The sequence below is a fragment of the Paroedura picta genome, chromosome 7 (genome assembly GCF_049243985.1).
Source record: "Paroedura picta isolate Pp20150507F chromosome 7, Ppicta_v3.0, whole genome shotgun sequence".
NCBI classification, from domain to species: domain Eukaryota; kingdom Metazoa; phylum Chordata; class Lepidosauria; order Squamata; family Gekkonidae; genus Paroedura; species Paroedura picta.
Genome location: NC_135375.1, coordinates 112,731,190 through 112,752,951, shown reverse-complemented (window position 1 = coordinate 112,752,951; position 21,762 = coordinate 112,731,190). Strand labels below are relative to the sequence as shown.

The window sequence follows — 21,762 nt, the reverse complement described above, 5'->3', positions numbered from 1 at the left end:
TTATCTATATTCAGTTAAAGCTTTTGTGGCATATTCCCATAGCCTTTGTTGCGTGTACACAAAAATTTATATCCAGAATTACACTTTGTTGGCTTTAAAGGTGCCATTGGACTCAGATCCAGTAAAAGTCACATATGACAGCATAAAGGACAACATAAAGCCATAGCATGAAGCAAACAAACCACCAGCAGGAATTCCACGTGGGGAATTCAACTGGATGCCAAAAAAAAAAAAAAAACACCAGCAATAAAACAACAAAAATAACTGAAAAATAAAACCAGGAGCAAAAATCAGTAGATTTTTTTAGACAATATTATTGAACAAAATTGTTATTGCCAGAAATCACTTAGTTAATTCTCCTGCACAAGCAGCAGAGAAACCAAATGAAAGGCAAGAAGAGTAATTCCTGATGGATTAGGACAGCCTTTTTCAACCTTTTGACTATGGAAGAGCCCCTGAAATAATTTTTCAGACTTCAGGAGCCTTGGAAGTGATGTCAGCTGGCCACATTACCGGCCACACCCCCGGAAGTGACATCACTACCTGCACACTTAACCCTTCTTTTGCTCCCTCCCCCTGCATTTACTAGTACTATGGTGGCTCTGCCTCATGTAGGTGTACACCAAAAAGAACGCACCAAAGAGCAAGAGATAAAAGGGCTCTTGGCTTATAGATCAAGCTGGGGGGTCAAGCTGTAAATGTTTAAGAGCTTTCAGAAGGGGTCTGGTTCTTCCCGCAATGGATTGAAGCAGCTTAGCTGGCGATGGACTGTGACATGCTCTGTTTTTGTTTGTATTTTTACCGCAGGGTAACTTTAAATACACATGTCCCACGTGCAAGTTAGTAGCACTCCTGAAAGAGAAGGTCCAGAAGCTAGAAGAATGCCTCTCCACACTTTATTCTAAAAAGGAAGGTGACGAGTTCTTAGATAGAACTCATGGAGCACTTTTTGGAGGGCAATTGGGAGAGGTGGAAAAGGTGTCTCACCAATTAGATGAGATCCCAATACAAGAGAACAGCAAATGGAGGAATATTACCCAGAGTTGTTGAAAAATAAGGAGATACTCTGCCCCTCTGACACTCAGAAATCATTTCCAGAATCTGCCTATGTTGTTGTTGTTGTTGTTGTTGTTTCCATAGACTGTGGTGGGTTATATAAAACACCCATAAAACCACCAATAAAACAGCCACAACACCTATAGACAGTGACTCTAGGCCACAGGGATAAGGGCTATTGTTCCAACTCCCATGAAGTTCAGAAGCTGTTTCACTGGCCCTTGCGGGTGAGAAATCTACCTCTTCTGCTCCTCAATGTATTAGGACAAGGAGACGTGTGCTGATAATTGGGGATTCCCTATTGAGAAGTGTGTCGACCGGACTTGTGTCAACCGGACTTGTTGTCTCAGGAGGGATGCTGTCTACCTGGTGCGAGAATCAAGGATGTCGCGGAAAGGGTGGAAAGACTTGTAAAGCCCAAGGACAGAGGGCACATTCCTGTAGGAACAAATGATACTGCCCACTGCAGTGTGGAACATATGAAGTGAGACTACTTGGAGAGAAAAGTGGAAGATTTGGGATGACAGGTTGTGTTTTCATCAGTTCTTCTTCTTTAATGGCTGAGGCTAGGAAGGGAAAGAAAAATAACGCAGATAAATGACTGGCTGGGTCATTGGTGTCAACGGGAAAGGTCTGGGTTTGGATCATGGATCATGCTACCGTGATGAGGCTCTTCTATTGGGAGATAATTTGCACTTGATGAGGGTGGGGAAAATGTCTTTGGGAAGAGTCTTACGGACCCGATGAGGAGGGCTTTAAACTAAGTCCAATGGAGGAGCAAGACATACTTTCAAAGCCTAGTTCGATGACGATAACTGTTGATGGGGATACTTCAGATTGAAAGGGAATGGCACATATGCAGGGAACTATTAACTTACAGGAAAGTTCAAAAACTAAAAATCCCGGGTACTTGTATGAAGGATTATGAACAGAATATGGGAAACAAGCAGGATGAACCAGAAGTCCTAGTAAACAAAGGGAACTATGATCTAATACAGATTACAGAAGCCTGGTGGGATAACACTCACAACTTGAATTATAGGAATTAGGGTTACAACATTTTAAAAGGAGAGATAAAGAAGGGAGGAGGAGTAGCACTATATGCTAAGAATGTATATACTTGTGAGGAAATACATGTGTCTGAGCCTGAGACTTCACCTGAGAGTTTTTGGGTAAAGATAAAAGGAGTAGGAAATAATAGTAGCATTATGGTGGGGGTCCATTATAGACCACCAAGTCAGGCAGGGGACTTGGATGAGATGTTCCTAGACCAGATTCCAAAGTTCTCAGAGAGAGGGGGACCTAAAGGTCATGGGAGATTTTAATTACCCAGATATCGGAAGACCAGCCCTGCTGGAAATGAAAAGTCCAATATATTCCTGACGTCTTGCTGACAACTTCATTTCCCAGAAAGTGGAAGGGGTAACCAGGGGGTCTGCTATTTTAGACTTGATTCTCGCAAATACGGAAGAACTGGTTGATGAGGTAAAAGTTGTGGGTGAGCTTGGCAGTAGTGACCATGTGATTTTAGACTTTATGATCTTGGGGAAGAAAAAAGCTGTACGGAGTCACACATACAGGCTGGACTTCAGGAGAGCAAATATTAACAAACTTAAAGTTATGCTGAGCAAAATCCCGTGATAAGGAAATCTTAAGGAGATGGAAGTCCAAGAAGGTTGGAGGTTTCTCAAAAGTGAAATACTGAAGACAGTATTTGCAGGGAATTGCAAGGAATTCCCTTGAGAAGGAAAACTGGGAGGAACCAAAAACAAAAAACAAAACCAGGATGGCTCCATAAACAGCTTTCAAAAGAATTGAGTAATAAAAAAGGGTTCTTTAGTTATATGCAAAGTAAGAAAAACAATAGGGACATGGTAGGATCATTGCGGGGACAAGAAAGTGATATTGTAACAGGTGATGAAGAGAGGACTGAACTGCTCCAGTTTTTTTTTTTTTTTTGTGAGGGGAATCATGCTCAACATGGCAAAATCATTTCACGTGATAAGGGTTGGGAGTAGGCTTGTGCGATTCGGCCGCTTCGGCGGCCGTTCCCTCTGGGCGCAGCCAGTGGCACGCCGTGGGGGGGGGCGGTGCTGGAAGTGGCGTGACAGCGGGCGCAACCACGCATGCAGGAATTCCACACCTGCATGGTTGCTCCCGCTGTCACGCCGCTGCCGGCACCGCCCTCCCCCCCCTGCGGCGCAGCACTGGCTGCACCCGGAGGGAACAGCCACAAAGCGGCCGAATCGCACAAGCCTAGTTGGGAGTTCTGGCCTAGGATCACTGTAGTGGTCATCCATAAACACCTAGTTTCTTTAAATGAAACCAAATCCACTGGGCAAGATGAATTGCATCCAAGAGTACTAAAAGAACTTGCAGATGCAATTTCTGAGCCTCTATCCATTCTTTTTGACAGGTAAAGGAGAACAGGTAAAACGACAGAAGATTGGAGGCAGGCAAACGTCCCAATCTTCAAGAAGGGGGAAAAGGAGGATCCAGGGAACTTCTGACCTGTCAGCTTGACATCTATAGCTGGCAAAAGTTCAGAACAAATCATCAACTGGTCGGTCCTTGAGCAGCTGGAGTGGATGGCTGTAATTTCTCAAGAACATGTAATGTCAAACTAATTTTATCTCTTTTTTGAGAAAGTTGGCTATGCCAGGTTAAACTTAAGAATATTTTTAGTGTCTTGTCTAGTCTAGGATCCCATTTCCCACAGTCACTAGCCAGTTGCCCAGAAGGAGGGTCACAAAATTCTGGTGTTGCCTTGCTGCAACTGTTATTCAGTGGTATAATGCCTCTGAACGTGGTAGTTCCATTTAGCAATTGTGGATAATAGCCACTAATGGAAATATCTTCCATTAATTTGTCTACTTTCCATTTAAAAGTCTGATTTAAAATAATATTTATATGCATATTAGGTTAATCAAGACCCATATAATTGTGCCTTCATTGAAAGATGAGGCCTGAAATTGTATCAAACTAGGGGGCTTTTCGCACAAGGACCAATTTTGCTGAATGTTTGGAGTATGCAGAAACATACTGAAATGCTGTACACATGGGAGCAATGCAGCCACTTCATATGAGGCCCATTCTGAGCAGTCATTCCTCAATAACTCGTATGCATCAATGGAGCTTTGTAAACAACAGGGGCCATTCCGCACAAGGACCAATTTTGCTGAATGTTTGCAGTATGCAGAAACGCTATATTTAATAGTGACATTTCATCATTTCTTTAATTCTAGTGGAACATTGAAGTCCCAGTAGCGTTGTATTCATTCCCTACATGTTTCCGGTCTCGCTGGAATCACAACAAAGGAAGCGATATTTTTCCATGCTTCTTCCTGCCCCTGGCTGTCAATCAAACAGAACAGCCAATGAACTGTTGTGTTCGTGCTCCCAAAAAGCCTCTTTCCCCTTAAAAACTGTTTTTTAAAAAGCCAAAAACACCAGTAGCAACCAATATGTGTTCATTCGTAGCAAGGAATATGTGTTCATTCATTGTCCTTTTTTGCTGGCGCAGGAGCTGGCGCTTAATCGTTTACATGCTCTTCAAGTAAACCCCCCCATGGGAGCGATTTGTGGGCGATATTACGGGCAGAGTCAAACAGGGGCTGTATTGTGCTTGGGAACTTTAAAGACACTTGCAGTAGGGAGCTTTTTTTTACTCTTAAGCATTTCTGTGGATGGACTTTATCCAGAGAAGCCTCGCTCGTTCGTTGCTTTCGCCGGTCTAAGGGGAAAAAAATGGCGATCGCATATCTGGAAGCTTGGGGGCGAGAGCGAGGGAGGGACATTCTTTCTACCGCTACACCGAGAACGCACATGTCTTTTTCGGATGTGTTGCAGGTTGTTCTCAAGTGTCTAGCGTTTTTTTTAGGGGGAATCCACTTTTCTGGATTTCTCGAAAAGCGCTACAATTAAACGATTTTTGTGGGAGTGTTGCAGGAGTGTTGCAGATTGTATATGATGTCATGTGGAATGTTGAATTAGTAGCGTTTACCAAAGGTAAGACTTCTGCTACATTTAAATTGTGCGGAATGGCTCTTCATTTTTAAATATTACATCTTAAAACGGACCACATCTCACTTGCTGTACTGATTGATCCACAAGGGCTGATCCTGTGAAGGGGCCAGAGAGTTTGCACCCTTACTGGTTACTTATTGTATATTATCTGTATAGCTAATTTTGAACTTGGGTTACAAGTATGGATCAAAAAGTCGGTGCAGTGAGGCCAAGTACAGAAAAGGGAAACATGTCTATAAATATGAGCCACGAGTTTGCAGGAAAATCTTACATTAAAAAAGGAAGACATAAAACAGAATACAAAGATTTTAATGTGCTGAGATTTCATAATATGACTTCATAGGCTCTCAGCATTCAGTTTAAATTGTTTTACTCTGATGTGTGAATTTTGGTGTGTTTGATCATCTTTGCCTCATTTGAAAGAGAAGGGCTGGCTAAAAAAGTTTTAAATGTGTATTAAAAACATCCCATATTACACACAGCTCCTTAGGATGGCTAACCTGGGAGAGCCAATATAGGTGCCTATTGTCACTTTAGCCTGGCCCATACCTGTCATGTGTGGTGCATTCCACGCATGAATGGCCATATTGAAGAGAATACTGGAGAGAAGAAATCTTCATGGAAATGTGGCATTCCTTTGCCACATTACTCTTCCATTTCATTGCATAATTTATTAAGGCAGAGTAGTGATCAGAGTGTTGGAGTAGGATCTAGGCAGCCTTGAGTTCAATTCCCTGCTGTGCCATGGAAGTTTACAAGGTGACCTTGGGCCACTCCCACACTCTCAGCCTAATCTATTTGACAATAAAACGAGGAAAGGAAACCCACATATGCCACTCTGAGCTCTTTGGGGGAAAGGGCAGAGTTATGCTAAACAGAATCTTTTGTTGATGTAAAATAGAATGTTTCTTTAAAAAATACTATTGAAACATAATAGTAATGTACAAAGCACCTTGAGGCTTTTAATCTGCTGGTGGACTACTGTATATTCAAATGAACAGATTTTTTTTTCTTAGATGCTTAATGAAATCCTGTGCCCCAAAAGCTCCTTCTTGCTCCTTCAGAGGAAAAAAGAAAACATATTCTTATAAATCTGTCACTAAGCATCTTTGCTGTGGCCACACCAGGGGTAGTCAAACTGCGGCCCTCCAGATGTCCATGGACTACAATTCCCAGGAACTCCTGCCAGCATTCGCTGGCAGGGGCTCCTGGGAATTGTAGTCCATGGACATCTGGAGGGTCACAGTTTGACTATCCCTGAGCCACACCATAGGTCACCAGTAGGTGGCAAACGTGCTTCCTTTCCCCGTAATCAGTTGACGCCCTGTAGCATGTGATTTGATTATGTTTATTTATTTAATTGTTTTGAAACATGTTCCCCAGGCCTACAGTGTGCTGGCTTTTGCATATTTTCAGGATGAATTTCATTTGGTTATTTCCTGCCCGTATTTCCAAGTTCGCTCCAAGTCCCTTTATGCCTTTTTCTTCCCTCTCACGCTCTCTGCTCATTGGGATTTCCAGTTGTGTCACCTGCACAGTTAGTTAATGACACTTGAGAATGTAATTTATTAATCATTTTTAATCTGCCCTTCCCTGAAGGCTCAGCGTTGGTATTACCACAATATTAAAATTTTACAGTTTAAATTTTAAATCTGTTTTAGATTATTAAAATACAATCTTCTAAATACAAAATACATAAACCAATATAAAATATTGTTTATTAGATAATATTTTGGATGGGGGTAAGGCAGGGAAGCCAGATAGAATTTGTTCTTCTAGGCCTAGCCCATAGGCTTGATGGAACTATTTTGTTTTCTAAACCAGTGGTCCCCAACCTTTTTATCACCAGGGACCGGTCAATGCTGGACAATTTTACTGAGGCTCGAGGGGGGGGGGGGTAGTCTTTTGCTGAAGGACATTACCGCCGCCTGAATCCCTGCTCCGCTTGCTTTCCCACCGGCACCCCTGACTTCCCGCCGCCCGCTGGGCGTCCTGCCAGCAGTAGCTATGCAGTGCCATGCCGAGGGGGAGCCCCAGCCATGATGGCCACTGGTGAGTACCAGAGGTGAGCCAGTGGCAGAGTGGCAGGGCAGCCCCTGAGGCAGCAGCCGGGGAGGAGGACAAGGAGAAGCTGCGGCCCGGTACCGACTGATCTACGGACTGGTACCAGTCTCCAGACTGGGGGTTGGGGACCACTGTTCTAAGTCATGCAGAATTGCTTGAGGTCCCACAGTTCCCATGGAGTCCAATTGGGGCCACGAATCCTGAGGAGGTTTTGTTGACTTGATCGGAGAGTCCTCTGAGGAACATCATGGCAGAGACAGGTGTGGAGGTCCCAGACCATTTAGGGTTTTGAAGGTCAGTATCAAAACCTTGAACTTGACTTGGTCATCAGTCTGGATGTCTTTTGGGCTAGTTGAAGTTTCCAGAGTAACTTCAAGGGTAGCCCTGCACAGAGCAAGTTGCAGTAGTCCAGTCTGGAGGTGACAATTGCATGGGTTACAGAGGCCAAATTGGGTCCCAGCAGATAGGGTATAAGCATTTATGGTCCCTATCATTGCTATGCTATCTAGATATCCCCTTTACTCCCTCTGCAGTATTTTCCAGCTATCTCTGCACTTATGCACAATAGATCTTGTGTATTTCAATAGACTTCTTTCCTCAGCTACTGCTTCCCCTGGCGCCTACCTAACCCTTCCAGATGTGGAAGTGTCCTGCATTGCTTGAGATGATGGAGATAGAACCCAGCAGCCATTCTCTCCGTCTCAATAACAGTCAGTTCCCTCAGCCTAAGAATCCCTCTGTTTCTGCTTGTTCATGTTAGACTTTTTGTACATGAAAAGAAGGACGTGGCCGGTAGATGTCTCAGACCTGCCAGGTCTCAGTGATTCTGGCTCAAGGGACCATGATCACGGCCAAGATTTTGCTTTAACTTGATCAGTTAGTTCCTTTGACTGGTAAATGTAAGGGATGGGTGTGGCTTCGCAAAGAAAATGATTGGACACACCTCAAAATCAATTAATGTATGCAAATGAAAAACGAATGAGTTAATTTATCTGCAGATAACCACATAAAACTATTTGCTGCTCAGAATGAGGGTTCAGCTTTTGTTACTCCCAACCACAGATGTTGAGCAAGGTGCCAAAAGTCTGCATGGGAAAAAGACCAGGGGGCCTGGGAAAGAATAGCACACTGCAGTGACTTAGGTGGGCCCTCATGCTGGGCCAGGCTGATAAACAGCTGATATGTAAGTGAACTGGTATAAGCCTGCATGTTTAGCAAAAGCTCATAGGAATGCATTGAAAAGAGTGACTGTGACCTCAAGGGATGTTGTGAAGCCAGGCTGGACCACTTCAATTGGATAAAGGGATGCTCTTCAAGCATGGAACAGAGAGTTGGAGGTATTAAGGTCCAATGAGAAAGGATTACTATCATTAATAATAAGAATAAGAATACTAGTGAGACTTCAGAAAGCAATTCCTGAAGAATCTCCAGGTCTTTGATCTTTGATCTGGCCTGACCTGGTTAGTAGGTGGGGGAAAGAGAGATAATAAAACTACTGGAACCACGGAGGAAAGGTCTCTTTGGTGTCGAGTCCATTGGAAGAGTCAGAACTCTTAACTGAGGTTTGGAGGAGGAGATCAGAGTAGCTGGAGGAAGCTGTAAGGTAATGGAAATTCTGTAGAGTTCTATATTTTAACATCTGATAGGCCTGTATAAGAAGAGGGGCATAGGAATTGTATTTTTCCTGTTTATTTTGAATCCCTTGCTCAGACTTGTGCTGTGCTAAAAATATGTTTGTGAACATTTTTTCTTTCATAAATACTTCATTTGTTTTGATGTGATTCTCTGTACCATATAGACCTCAACCATCTTTAACACAGTATTTTAAAAGGAGTGCTAGGGAGAAGGTTGGCGGTTGGCAAGCAGCTATTCCTCTAGGGGCGCACAAGGAAGTAAACAGTTCCCCTGGTGACCAGGTCCTGGGCAGCAGGAGACACAGAAGAAATGCCTCAGATCATGGAAGGGAAGCTGGGAGATCCTCCCAGTGGGCAATGCCTTACAAAGGATGTGGCAGTGGTTACCTAAGAAAGAATGAAGAGCCTCTCCAGCTGTTGGAAAACCTTAGAGGGCAAGGTGGAACAGGACCTGCAGGCCAGAGCAGGCCCATTCTGCCAAACTGGGAGGCAGAGTATGGTGATATCTGGCCCAATGTTTCTCGGAGGAAGTATGGGATTGAAAATATATAGTAGTATGGTTTCCCCTAAAATCAAACTGAGTAGCACTTTAGAGACCAACAAGACTTTAAAAACTCATGGCTTTTCTGCACACCATAAATTTAGCGTCATACATACCCTCTGAAGATGCCATATTCCGGGCGGTCTGCATGATGTCGCCAACCTCCTGCGTCCAGCCAGCAAACTGCTCGCTATATCCACCATTTTGAATTGCAAATTGGTGAATCCCCAAAAGTGGATTCCCAACCTAAAAAGCGCTATCCCCCAGTGGACAGCCAGCAGGCCACCAGCCAAAGAAATGTATGGAGGCAAAGAAGCGCTACCTCCAATGTCCCACCCTTTCACCCGCCTCCCTCTCCCTTCTCCCGGGGAGGGGAAGTGCTTTTTAAAAATGGAGAACAGCCTGGAGCAACAAATAGGCGGACAAGCGTGCAGGTGATGCCAGAAATAAAAGTATTTTTTTCCAAAGTTGTGACACAAAGCATGCCTCTCTAAAGTTCCCCGCCCTCCCCCAAAATCAGGAACGTGATTAATATTTAAAAGTATCTAAAGATTCATGATTTCAAAAAGCAGTATGCACCTATGCATAGGCATTTAAATGGAGAAGTATTAATTTCAAAAAAAATTAGCGGGCATTATGGGAGCTTTAAAACATGGAGACAGGGGATTGGCTGCCTGGCTTGATTGACAGATGGAAGAGAGTCCCATATAAAGCGCGTTGCTCTCTTCCACCATTTGCAGCAGCATTTCTGGAGGGTGAGAAGCATGAAAAGGCAGCAGACTAGAGAGAGACGGCAAAAAAGGTGAGGTGGGGCTGGGAAGCGTGATAATATTTAACGCTACGCCATTCAGCTGGCGTAGCACTATTTTTACCGATGTGCGGAAGTGCCCTCAGATTTAGTAGTCAGATGTTTGACTCTGAAAAATCTTTTTGGTCTCAAAGGTGCCCCTGGACTCAAACCTGAGTGTTCTGCTGAAGACCCTTTGAAATTCGGTCTCCTTTATAGTCTTTTAAGTGGAGAGACCAACTAAAAGGGAATGTGGGCAGGCACTTAAATCTGAATGCAGAAATCAATTTTTGGAAGAAAAAAATAGGAAACACAATAAGCATCAAATGTAAACCAAACATGTCCTTTGAGCATTTGTACTGGCAGATGCCTCCGCCGATAGGGCGGAATAACAGCTATTCCATCCCCCCTAAAGGGAAATCGGTGGACGGTCACCAAATAAACTTTCTCTGGGCATGTTTTATTTTCCAAGAGAAACATCTTTCAGTGTGCTTTCTCTCTCTCTGTGCTGTTTTTCCTGTTTTAGCCTAGCAGAAATATGATCACGGCAGATAAGCTGGGCTAAAAAATAAAGCACACCCCAAAGAAATCGAAGAAATAAATAAAGGAAGAGAGAGGGCCAGGGTGGGGGAAAGGTTATTTCAAGTATCAGCGAGGGGGGCTAATTGTCAAGGTTACATCTCCACAGATGACTGATGTGAGGCCGGGTTTTTCTGCCAGCCTGTCACAAAGCAGGAATGTTTAATGTTCTCATTATTGGTTACGCTGTTGTGTATATTTCTCTGTCAGCACCGCACGGACCCATCTGAACTGCCAAGGCACTTCAAAGCCCTGCAGGTCATTTATCATCCTCCCTGACACAGCAAATGTTCAGGCCTCAGCTGAGTGCCAGAGATTTGTTATGACTTGAGAGTCGGATGACAGGCAGGCCGGCCGCACTGAAAGGATCCCTCTTTGTCACACTGCGAAAACATCAATGTTCCTGTAATGGCCTACAACTGTCAGAGAGGGACTGCCACCTGACAATTGTGTGGTCTCACTAATTTGCAGCTCCGGCAACTTGTTTCCGTGAATTTTTTTTTTTTTCCCGGGCCGGTTTGGTGTCACACACAAACAGGTCACCATCTGTTGTCCTCTGTGTATGGGAGGGGCAGGGTGGGGTGGGGGGAATTGCCACAGTCTAGAATAAGTGAGGTTGGAGTGAGAAGAGGCAGGGAACGGATGACAGGTCAGCAAAAGGACCAGAAATATTGGTGCATGCCTCTCTTGTCCTAATACGTTTGGGGTGAGCAGACCTCTTAAAAGTTGCAATGAAAATGGAGATGGGCAGGGGGGGGGAGAGAAAAGAACTTGTGAACAGAGAGAGAGAGAGAGAGAGAGAGAGAGAGAGAATACCAGGCTTTTTGTTTCCTTTCCCAGGCCATGACATGATTAATCGTTTTCTTCTGATCTAATTTTGGAACATGAAAAACAGCACATTTGTCTCGAAGAAAAATGATGTGCCGTCCTGCCGCAGATGGAAATTTCGAGCAATGAAAAAGATTAAAGTGAAATTCCACTCCTTAGACCTAATCATGAGTTGTAGATTATTCTGTCGTTCTAACCAGATGGTAGGCTCGATTCTGCGGCCCCCGTCTTATATTAATGAATTCTAGACTGTTATATTTGACTTAGGTAAGTGAAATGTCTATCAACCCTAATGGACTGCCAGCCAGAATAACACATGTTGTACCACTGAGGGTCTTCGCTTCATTTTTCATGTTTTATACTAATGTAGAACATTTTTGTTTCCTACTGTTTTCCATCATTGTCAATGTTTGCTAAATATTTTCACATTGTGGGGGAGAGAAGAGAGTTTTTTTTGGGGGGGGGGAGAAAAAGTTGTGTCCAGATTCCAGAGCTTAATTTCCTCACATTGGTTGTGGCCATAATTCTACAAGTAAAACGGTCACCCCGAGCGATGCATACAAGAACTCAATAGTAACTTGATTAAGTTCCCAGTCAACAAGACCGCACTGGGCCGTACGTTAACAAACCTAATTATAGGCAACCTGGTGATAAATTGTGCAGGATGCGTGTAGCACATCTCAGAGGTCAAGTCTTGAAAAACAAGGGAATTCTGCTCCCTGAGGGGATGGGAAGACAGGGCGCCATTGCTAGATGAAGATTTTGCCGTCCCTTCCTCTTGGTTCATCTTTCAGTTATTGACAAGCGCAGCCCTTCTGGACATGACTGAAAAAATCAATGGAAGAATTAAAAAGAACCAAGGACCAGAGATGTGAAGGACGAGGGCAGAGACTGGCAGTTTTTCCCCTGGCGAATCCCACATCACTGCTTTCCTTTCAAACTTTGCTGCTTGTTTGACTGCAGATGCGTGGAGTCCACTGACTGGGTTCTCTAAGTACATTTCAGTTTATAAGTTTCCATAGATGGGAAGGCAAAGGAACCTCCGACAAGTTATTCGTAAAACGAATTATTAGTCCCCACTCAGGTTCTCTCCCTCTACCTCGTTTGGTCTTGCTCCACCTCAAAGAGATCTTAGAAGCATGGCAGGTTATCTTACTGACAGATGAATGGATGAACGGGTGACAGATTTCCATTGCTACATCAGGGCAGAAGTTGGATCTTTCTCTGTGCCATGCTGTTGGACCAGGGAGCAGAAGAGAAAGGGAGGAGGAGGAATATTACTTAACAGCTGGGCTATGTGATCAGCAAACGGAGGATAATGTTTTGGAAGATTCCTGACTTCCTTGACAGAGTCAACGACAAGAGAGAAGCATTTTGGACAACTCATGACACAAAGAGCGAATCCAGCCATTCTGCAAGAAGGACCCTTCCAACTTAGGTGTCTCTTCCTCCAGTAGAAGAGTCTCTTACCTTGGAGGAAGGTCCCTTAGGCTGGAAATAGATTCAGGTAGGTGGCCATGTTGGTCTGAAGCAACGGAAGAGGAAGTGCGTATCTTAAATGTGCCACGACTGTTCCTTGGACAGGAGGAAGACTTGTGCCAAAGTGAAAAGTGGGGAAGATATGAAGGTTTGTACAGTGGGGTGGTAGAATGGCAGTAGGATCCACCCCACTATGTCAGCAGAACATTTGTGTATTTGTGACAGTAGTAGAATCCATGAGGAGAGGAAGATGGCATGGTATAGCCCAGTCTCATCAGCTCTAGGAAGCTAACCTGGGCCAGTGCTTTCAGGCGGTATGGCCAAGGAAGGCTCTGCTGAACGTGGCAATGGCAAACCACCTCAGCTTCTCACTTGCCCTGAAAGCCCCTTGCTGGAGTTGTCAGGGTTGGCAGAATTTAAATATGCAACAGAGACGTAGAGCACTAACTGCTTAAAGAATAAATGGCTTTATTGGGAAGAGAGACAATTATGTACAGAGATAGGAGAGAGATAGTCCTAACTGTCTGCTTACCTGTTATTCTTCTGGAGGCAATCAGAGAGGAAGGGTGCTCAAAGGAGCAGGAAGTCTCCAGTTGAGCCAATCAGGACACAGGAGGAATAATCCAAAAAATACCAGGAAGTCCCTGTCTAAATATGCTAACTACACATTTGCCCTCGTGCCCCCTGTGGGGCATTCTTCATAGATGCTGTTGAACCAGGCACACTACAGATCTCGCATATCCCAACAGTCATAACTTGGCTGTTACTTGATGACACTGGACTATGGGATTACGCCACGCTGATGTCCCTCCTTTCCCCCATCCCCCTCAGGCTCCACCTCCCAAGTCTCCAGGTATTTCCTAACTTGGCTCTGGCAAGCCAACCTGGAGCACTTTTGTATTGAGTTCCCACAAGCTGGCATCCCACTGCAAGTCCCTGTGGAAGGTGTAATAAGTAGTTTGGCCTTGAGCAGAACTTTGACCAAAGTCTCAGTCCATCTAACACGCTTCCTACTGCAACGCACCGGATCTCCAGGCTTTGATATTTTTCTTGAACTATAGTGTCAAGTAACTTCTGAAGAGCTGAAGAAGTCATTCTGTGTCATTTTCCTTTGAGTTGTCACTAAAGGTGCTTGGCCCATGGTCAGCTCATCTATGGCTTCCTGCCCATTTTTAATTAGAATGAGGCCAGCCCACCAAAGTGTTAATGAGCACATGCAACCCATTCAAGAGTAGGAGGTGGGGGTGGGAAACCTCTTGCAATAGTTTGACTTCTATGTATTTCTCAGATAATTGCCCCCAAGCCAAACCAAATGTTGCGTAAAGCATTAAAAACATCACACATCCATATTTGTTTATTTAAAATCAGTATAACTCCGATGTTTGCTGACACAAATGAACACGACTTAGTTTCCTCAAGGGAATTTATACAAGGGGTGTGCAAAGAGCTCAGACCCACCTGAAACTTAACCCTACAAAGAAGGAAGTCCTATGGCAGGGGAAGAAAGGATCAGAGGAGGAAGTGCATTTCCCACCTTGTTGGAGTGCAATTAGCAACTTTATGCATCAGGAATTTTGGGGTGATCTTTGATGCTTCCCTTTAGATGGAGACTCAGATCGTGAATGTGGCTCACCAAATTTTCTACCACCTCCACCAGGCACAGCTACTAGTGCCTTATCTGGCCCTGAAAGACCTAGCCAGAGTGATCCATGCAATGGTCACCTCCAGACTGGGTTACTGTAACTTGCTCTACATGGGCCTGAACTTGTCCCTGTCCCAGAAATTACAGCTGGTGTAAAATGCAGCTGCTTGAGTCCTTACAGGGCCCCCATGGAGGACTCACACTCAAACTGCTCTCCAATTGGTTGCCAGTAGAGGTCCAGGGCCAGGTTCAGTGTGCTGGTATTAAACTTTAAGGCCAAGGTCTGGGCTCAGCATCTTGGAGGGACCATCTCTCCCAATATGTTCCCCGAAGAATGTTACCTTCAACAAATATCAACTTGGCCAAGCCCAGCCAAATTTCTCTGGAGCCAAGGATCACCAGCTAGTTGGTATTTGTTGGTAACGTTCTGGTGGAATGAGTTGACAGTGCAGATCTGGAAAAAAGCAGACAGCTGCACGCTTACTCATGCCGATTTTTCAAACATGGAGGGTTATATCCTCTCCATGATATTGCAGGGGAAAGGTAGGGTCACTCTGGATCAACCATGCTTGTTGCAGAGGGAAAATTTAAATCAGACAAAATCAAAACGGAAATTGCATTCAGTGTAGACAGGAGGGACTGAATCGACCTGGGATTGCAGATTCAGCCCAGGTCTATGGTTGAGGCCAGGCTGGCCAAGAAATGCTGTGAGCCTCCTCTCCTCTCCTCTCTTCTTGATGAGGCCTCCACTGTATAGGGGACTCATAACATCAGACTTACTGAATTCGCTAGTTAAATGGTGGCGGCTGTGGAACTTATTGTGTTTTATTATGTTCTTTTGTTTTATAGTTTTTAAATGTATATGAATTTATTAAATTCTATACCACCCTTCCCCGAGGGCTCAGGGCTGTTTACAACATGTAAGATACATCCATAAGACCTAATCATAAAATTCAATTACATTTAAAATTGTTAAAATTATTAAAATCAGCAAATTGCAAGCATCATTAATTGAATCCTAGGAGCAAACGACCCTATCTCAAAAGGTGTGTGTGTGTGTTTGGGGGGGGGGGGGGTAAAGTGCTAAAGCAAAATGTTCCTCTGTCAGTTAGATGTTATTGAACATGTCTATCTGTATGTAAAGAGCCTCTTGTGGCGCAGAGTGGTAAGGCAGCAGATATGAAAGCTTTGCCCATGAGGCTGGGAGTTCAATCCCAGCAGCCGGCTCAAGGTTGACTCAGCCTTCCATCCTTCCGAGGTCGGTAAAATGAGTACCCAGCTTGCTGGGGGGTAAACGGTAATGACTGGGGAAGGCACTGGCAAACCACCCCGTATTGAGTCTGCCATGAAAACACTGGAGGGCGTCACCCCAAGGGTCAGACATGACTCGGTGCTTGCACAGGGGATACCTTGACCTTGACCTTTACCTATCTGTATGTGCCCATAGGTGTGTAGGGAGGCCTGTTACATTGCTGTTTGTTCTATGGGCCGCAACTGTAGGCTTGGCACAGAGGCGTAGACTTTTCAATTTCCTAGGGGAGGGGCTGGGGATGGGCTGGGCCATATCCTATGAATGCAAGCAAATGTTGAGGCAATTCAGAACAGTGCCCATAGTTATGACTCCAAATAAAACCCACAATTATGCCACTGAGGCTTTGACATACCTTGCTTTTTTAGCACACGGCTTAAAAAGTCCACCTTAAAAACAGACATTCAGAACAAATTATTATTAAAATCATATAAATCAGTTTACTGGAAATGACTGCATTCCTGTGCATTTCTGCTTTCTAGGTTCAGCTTCTAAAACACACTTGGCTTCAACAAATGATCTTCAGATTGCTGAAATACAACTTTTTATTAACGCCACAAATTATTTATTTACATTTTTAAAATTACAATCAAATATTCTCCTAATCCCCTATTAGCCCTTCTCCTGTTCCCGGAAGCATCCTCTCCTGCCATATCCCACCTCCAGTTTCCCTGTACAGATTGCCCTCTCTAAGTACAACCTACTTGTCAAGACGTTACAATTCAAATAAAACCGTGTACTTAAATGACACTGAACGTGTTGGTTCTAATTGATGTTCCTTGAATGAACTCATCAGCTATAACAGTAAGATCAATTTCCTGAAAGATCTTTATGCACCCATGAAGAAGAGCCATGTGATTGAGCCTCACCTGTGTCATGCTTGACCTTAAAAAGGTCTTTATTCTACGAAGGCATGAGAATGACCTTTCTGAGGTACAGGAAGAAACAGGTATGGTAAGGCCTATTCTGATAAGTTTAGCTAATTCTGGTAGTAGTTTACACAGACATTTTCCTTGTTCTCCACTGAACAGCTCAATCACAGCATGAAGAGCTAAAAGTTTAATTTTCCATTCCCTTGCAATATCCAAAACATGTCCCGGGCGGCATACATACAGTCGGGCGGCATACGAGTCATCTTTGTACATTTTAGAATGTCCATAGTATCATCTTCTCCCATAGCAAACTTTTCAATTTTGTGCATGGGACATATCTGAGGAAAAGCAATGGTGTAAACTGCTGCGGATGTTATCAAGAATTTCATAAAATATTTTCCTGTAAAAAAGAGACGGAAACTGGTGAGGATCACACCCAGCATCGATACACCATGCAGGCTTTCTGCACCTAGGAACAGGAGGACTCTAAAGCTAATTTTATTGTTGCCAGGCCTGTCTGGAACCAGAACTGTTCAAAGTTGTTCCGCAGTGGCTTTGTACTCTCCTTTGCAGATGCAAGAAGAAGTTCTGCTTGAGGGAACTGTAGATTACTTTTTTGAAGAGCTGTGTTTAATGCGTCTAAACAACCATGCACAAGCATCCAGAGTGACCATTAGGTGTCACTAGTGAGCACATAGGTTCCGCTTAGCTGTCTAAGCAGCTTAACAACAGCCCTTCAAGGCTGACTTTGCTAAATTGCCTGCTGGCTGCAATTCCTACACCCAGTCAAAGATGCAAATATCCATAACTGCTTAAATGCTCAAGACTCTCCATCAGAGAACAGCGTGGTTGCCAACATCAAGGTGGTGGCTGGATATCTTCTGAAATTATAGCTGATCTCCCTATGACAAAGCTAAGTTTACCTGAAGATCTCTGAGGTTCCTCCCCTCCATAAAACATGTCTTCCTCAGGTTCCACTCTCAAAATTTCCAGGTATTTCCCAACCCAGATCTGTCCCAAGATAAAAGAACAACAATGAAGTGCACAAGCATAAAAAACATGTCCTTGCTTCATCCTCAGGCACACATCTAAGACTGGAAGAAGTGCTCTCAGATCAAAGTTTATGGAAGTTCCATCATGGGAACTCAAAATTGTTGGGCCCTAAAAGTTAACCGAGCCTCTTGTGCCTCAGGGTGGTAAGGCAGCAGAATTGCTGTCTGAAGCTGTCTGTCCATGAGGCTGGGAGTTTGATCCCAGCAGCCAGCTCAAGGTTGACTCAGCCTTCCATTCTTCCGAGGTCGGTAAAATGAGTACCCAGCTGCTTGCTGGGGAGTAAAGGGTAATGACTGGGGAAGGCACTGGCAAACCACCCCGTATTGAGTCTGCCATGAAAACGCTAGAAAGCGTCACCCCAAGGGTCAGACATGACCCGATGCTTGCACAGGGGATACCTTTATCTTTATCTTTAAATGTTAACCATGGGAGAGATGCAACAGAACTCTGTGGGCATTTCCGCATGCCACAAATGTAGCTTAATGCTCACCTATTGAAGACGCTATGTTCCGGCCCCTCCACATGACGTCGCTGACATCCCGTGTCTAGACAGCAAACAGGTTGCCTACCCCTGGTATAAACGATGAGACCAGACAAGGCAGTTGTACTGTATATAAAAAAGACAATTTTACTAGCTAAACAGAATAGGGGAAACTGGAAGACAAAACAAGGAAATGCATAGCGTCCTTAGCTCATACAGGCTCTACACCTTACCTGTTACATGGTGAAGATTCAAGATGGATCTGCCTGTCTGCCTAAAGCAGAGCTCATCCCAAGCAAAGGGAGGAAGCAGAAAGCTCCTCTTCCAGCAAAACGTGTGGATGTGACAAACCTGAATCAGGGGATGGCCCCCAGAAAACAAATCTGCATATCTAAACAGACCACTTGACCCACTTTGCCTGTCCCCACTAGCAACAACTGTAAACAAACAGTTTAACCCTTTGACTGACAGTCTGTGGCTGGCTCTGGCAAAGAGACAAAGTTTAACCATTTTCTCACCCTCTAATTTTGGTATCAAATTGGAGGGTGGGGCTGCCTGTGCAACACAGCCATGAAGACAGGGCTGTGTCTGGCATCCCTGCGGCATTCTTCCGTGGCGCCTCAAGATAGTGGTCCCCATCGTGGCACTCGCCAAGTGTTTTTAGAAAGCTGGTGGCTCTAGGAGGGGGTTCTTGCTCAGCAGCCCTTCTGACTTGCCAGTGAAGATCTGATTGGATCTGCAAGTTAAATTGAGCTTTTTCAGGCCAGTTACCACGGCAGTATTTGTTACGCCCTCCCTCAGCGTCCCTTCCCAGCATGTTTCTTCCCTTCTCCCCTCTGTGTGCAGCAGCCGTTTTGCAGTGGCCCCCCCAAATTCTGTGTCAGGATTCCCACCGTGCCCACAGGCTCAAAATCTGTTGGGGGCCCCTGCTGTAGATGTTGAGCATCCCTTTATTAAGGAAATTCTCCAAGTCTGACACTGTGATATTCACTCGACTTCCAAAGATGGGCTGTATGCAGGCAGATATTCCATCTCTTTCTCTTGCCCAGGTGCATCTGCAAGCATTTAACAGCTTCTGATAGATACGCAGAGTTGCTCCCAGTTTAGTCTGCCCTGACTTCTACTGGAAAGAGAGAGCGTCTCCCCCCCCCCCCAATCCCTTCTTTTTTGGGTCTAAACAGTTCTCTCCAAAAATAGCTCCTAGCCGACAAGTGTTAAAATTGAGAAGCTGAGTGCAATTCTACAAAGCGACTGGGGAATCCTTCAAGATGAAACTTCACGAAAACAGGAGAGCTTTTTAGACCGTTATTAGTATTATTATTCGGGCTATGTAGAAACACGCTGGCATCTGATAAAAGAGAATCTCATTTGTAAATGTAACGTTATTTTTCCCCCCTTTTTGAGAGCAGCCACTAGCAAAATCTTTCTTGTGAAGTGCTGCAGCCCTGGCAAAACTCTTTAAAGAAACTGACAGAGCGGATTTGAGGCATAAATGCCACACGAGACTTCGGCTGCTAATGATATTGAGTGTGAACTACAAACTGCCTCCTCTCCACATTTCTTTGGCTTGTGAAAATGCCTGAAGGCAAAAGTTATTACAAAGGAGCTCAGAGATGGCCTCATGCTGGTGCTTGCTTCAACAGCACCCCCCCACACACACAGACACAAACACACACACACAAACCCCGCTATCCAACCTGGGATGCTGGTTTACTCTTCAGCTCATAGGCCGGGAAGCCCGAGCAGGAGTACGGTGGCCCACTAGTCCAGCTGTTCTTGACAGCAATGAAATCAGAGTCCAGGAGCACCTTAACAAAGATTTATTCAAGGCGTGAGATTTCAAGCACTCTTCGTCAGACTAAGAACTGACCATCATGACAGTGGGAATATATAAGCAAAAGTTAATCCTGTTACACTAGTAAACTGTGTCACAGCATCCACAAACAGCCATGTGATAATTCATTGCTAAAGCAGCCAATCAAAAGCAGCCAATCAAACCCCTCGAATTCAGTTGTAGTTCACAAAAACATATGAGAAATAAAAATGTCAATGCCAGTGATCAATGGCTTCCACCCTAGACTTGTACTTGTCATCATTCTGCATATTTGTTGGCTCTCTTCATAATGCTGTTTACTAATTTACTGCTGATTTGCTCTCTCATATATATGTATGTTCTGATGATTTCTCCTTCCTTGTCTGCGGAAGTGTGTATGCACGTGAAAGTTCGCACCTCGAATAAAACTTTATTGGTCTTCAAGGTGCCCCTGGACTCAAACATGTATAAGCTTTCAAGTGTAAATGCTCCCTGGTAAGATGCGCACTTTGTAATATATTTCCAGTTAAGGCATGCCATGTGAAAGAGGTCACCATGCCTGCAGCATACAGAAGAGCAGAGGAGCAGATGTCTTAAGTGGAGCTAATGTTTGTTTAAATAAAACAACAACAAAAAAAGACCCCAAATACTCTGATGTTTGAAAACCTTCCGCAAGTCAAATATTCTTAGAAAGAGCCACCCATCCGTTTGAATGTGAGGTATTTCGGGTTTCTTCACTTCCCTGGGTTAATGTTTCTTCAACCGTTTAACCAGTTCGCCGTGTGTTTAAAGCTTGAATGGGGTAATTTTGCTATAAGGTGATGATTTGCAAAGGAAGCCTTGCAGTCTCTAATGCCCTGCGTGTGCAGTTGAATATCCATCAAGGGGCTTTCCAGGAGACGTCAGCAATGTTACAGTTATCGCTCAGATTGCAGCTTGTCAATCAAGAGAGTTGTCGACACCCGGAGCTAAATAAATATATCCAGGGTAGAACTTTGCTGAGGAGCATGGCTCCCAGGGGACAAAACTGCAGAAACCATGCGTTACCTTCTAGGACATCTCAGAATTAGGCCTGTCATTCAAGTAGGGATTCATGTACAAATCTGAGTGGATAAAGCAATCAGTTATTTGATCCGCCTTTGCACATAAATAAGAGCAACCATTCTGAAGGGGAAGAAAGATATGTATTTTAATGTGTGTTTGGTGCCATTTTAGGAGAGGCTTCCCCTATCATGTATGGGAGAGAAAAGCAGCTGGACAGATACTCATCCTGGATGCTTGAGGCTGATCCTACCTTGAGTGGGGGATGGACTAGATGGCCTGGATGGTCCCTTCCCACTCTAGGGTTCTACGATTCTGTTGAAATAGTATTGTTGTGAAAAATTATTAGGCTGGACAGGCCCCTCCTGGCAAGAGGCAGGGGACTTACTGACTGCAGGGAGAGGACTAGTGACACGGTACTACAGTGCTATTGATGGCAATATGGTGTGTACCAGAGGTGATATCACCACATCACTGAGGACACAGAACACTCTGGTATTTGGGCAAAAACTCTATGGTAGTAGCCTTTTTTACTATAGAGATTTTGCCCCAATACC

The 21,762-nt window shown here is 44.4% G+C and overlaps 1 long non-coding RNA gene across 1 annotated transcript; it reads right to left on the bottom strand.

Moving 5' to 3' along the window:
* Nucleotides 1-14,334: 14,334 nt before the first annotated feature.
* On the bottom strand, nt 14,335-18,787 carry LOC143841889 (uncharacterized). The gene is made up of 4 exons (XR_013232927.1): nt 18,585-18,787; nt 18,361-18,477; nt 17,741-17,828; nt 14,335-17,217 (listed from the first exon to the last, which is right to left on the bottom strand). It is a non-coding gene; the product is annotated as an uncharacterized LOC143841889 (long non-coding RNA).
* Nucleotides 18,788-21,762: the final 2,975 nt, after the last annotated feature.